Source organism: Scyliorhinus canicula, chromosome 13 (assembly GCF_902713615.1).
Source record: "Scyliorhinus canicula chromosome 13, sScyCan1.1, whole genome shotgun sequence".
Classification (NCBI taxonomy): domain Eukaryota; kingdom Metazoa; phylum Chordata; class Chondrichthyes; order Carcharhiniformes; family Scyliorhinidae; genus Scyliorhinus; species Scyliorhinus canicula.
Window position 1 is genome coordinate 14,855,569 of NC_052158.1, and position 2,574 is coordinate 14,858,142.

The following is a 2,574-nucleotide window of genomic DNA, read 5'->3' on the forward strand; positions in this document are numbered from 1 at the left end:
ACAGTAAGTGTGTCCGCTCTGGATTGAGATATCGCCAAGGTGACCCCAACTGGACTGACCTCTCAGCAAATGCATCTGGAATCTTAAAGTCAAAGGACTGCGGTCGCAAAGAAAGCCAAACACTTTGACATGAAGGTCGGGCAGGATGAAAGTTTCCTTTGTTAACTGTTGAAGGTTCCACGTGAAATTCGTTTGGGCAATTGCCCAACCCATGGTTACCAATGGGCAATGAGCCAAGGGACAAACTGCCCCAAAGCTGCCAGGGTGTGGTAACCGTGGGAAATAGGCAGACATCACAAAGGTGCGGTGGGGAGGGGGAGAGGTGTCTAATCATGGCACCTGATGCCCTAGACAGAGAATTGCTCCATTCTCCAGCACTGCCTCGGTAGCCCAAAAACACACAAAACATACATACACACAAACGGACTGAGAAATGATGTTAAAAACCTTTCTGAAAATATATTTTTCAGAGAACCAGCTCAGGCAGTGAATAGGACCTGTGTTTGGAACAGATAGAACAATCACAACTTGGCAGGGGCGGAGGAACGGAGGAACCGTGCCAAACCCAGATGTGATCGTGGCTGGAGGCGGACCATGTGCTTGCATGATTTCCCCGTGGGATCAAAGGGGTGAGTTTCTACAGTGTCTTTATCTTATTCAGACATGGGCATTGGCAGCAAGGCCTCACAACCTCGGGTCATCCCAAAGTGCTGTCCGACCTCTGAAATAGTTTGGGGGTGAAGCCCAGGATTAGGAGGCCACGGACTCGCTCCGAAGATCACAAAGTAGAATAAATTTTGGTGAGTCAAGAAGCAGCAAATGACAGAAAACATGGATGAGAGCTGTTATAGGTCCCTGAACAATAGTTGTTATGTTAGGTTGCAGAGTCCACATGAACTGGACAAGCTAAATTTGCAGCAAAGCGTGGGGCAAGGGTTCATTTTAAAAAAAAATCTAGAGTACCCAATTCATTTTTCCAATTAAGGGGCAATTTAGTGTGGCCAATCCACCTACCCTGCACATCTTTGGGTTGTGGGGGCGAAACCCACGCAAACACGGGGAGAATGTGCAAACTCCACACGGACAGTGACCCAGAGCCGGGATCGAACCTGGGACCTCAGCGCCGTGAGGCACCATGGCTAACCCACTGCGCGGGGCAAGGGTTCATGGACTGTACACAAGGTAACTCCTCTAGATCAGTATGCCAAGGAACCAACTGGGGAACAGGCTAAATTGGATCTAGCTTTGGGCAACACTCTAAACCATCCGCTTGAGCCTTGCAACCAGAATTGGGGTACTCAAATATTATGTCTGGTACGTACTAAGTTATGAATGTGAACCTTGGAGCATTGGGAAATAGGAAGAAAAGAAAAGCTTTGCAATGTGCTGCTTAAAAAGCATTCAAAGGGTAAAGTGGGTGGAGAAAAGATCCAATGAAGAAATACAGATTGAAGACAAGAGGCCTCTCTATATTGTCATGACAATGGATCATAGCCCAGAGTGACTGACGGGCATCTGAACCTTTAAGTAAGAAATGTTTTTTCTTTGAAAAAGGACATACAAGCAAAAGCTCGATGAGACTGTAAAGTAACCACTTGCTGGAATTCTTATGCGGATTATACTTGACCAGCTAGCCCAGAGAGAACGGAATGAAGGTGGTAAGAGAAAATCAGGGCAGAAGATAGGACTTGTTTATTTGATTTCTAACACATTCCTTCCCTTGGTTGAAAAAAGGGCTAACTCTGAATAAATGTGGGCATTAACTGTAACATCAAATTTGTACTTAGGATTTTGCTGAACAATAATATGATCATCATGGACCAAGGTGTGATGGTGCAAGAATAGGGAAAGATGTTATGGGCCATGGCTTAGAAACTCCAAAGCATATTATGAAGTCCATCTGATCTACAACCTTTATGTTGAATTTGGCTAGGATGAGCACAAGAGCCTTCCCTTCAGATGTGATTCAACAGTCTGCCTCGACACTTTAATCAAAATAAGCTTTATTCTAAGAACTTGGTTAACATATACATATAAACAGACAGCAAGAATTTTTATCAATTACAAACATAAAGACAACCCACCGCTACAGTAAATTATCTATAACACTTAATGTTATTAACCAGGGGTTGGTTTAGCACAGTGGGCTAAATAGCTGGCTTGCAATGCAGAACAATGCCGGCAGCGCGGGCTCAATTCCTGTTCCGGCCTCCCCGAACAGGCGCCGGAATGTGGCGACTAGGGGCTGTTTGCAGTAACTTCATTGAAGCCTGCTTGTGACAATAAGCGATTATTATTATTAGGGGCTGGTTTAGCACAGGGCTAAATCGCTGGCTTTTAAAGCAGACCAAGGCAGGCCAGCAGCGCGAGTTCAACTCCCGTACTAGCCTCTCTGAACAGGCACCGGAATGTGGCGACTACGGGCTTTTTGCAGTAACTTCATTTGAAGCAAACTTGTGACCAGCGATTTTTATTTCATTTTCATTTCATAATGAATTCCCCCTTAACTGTTCCAATTCAAAAACAAACTCACAGATACCAAAAAACCCATTTCAAGGGCGTGGCCCAGCTCTC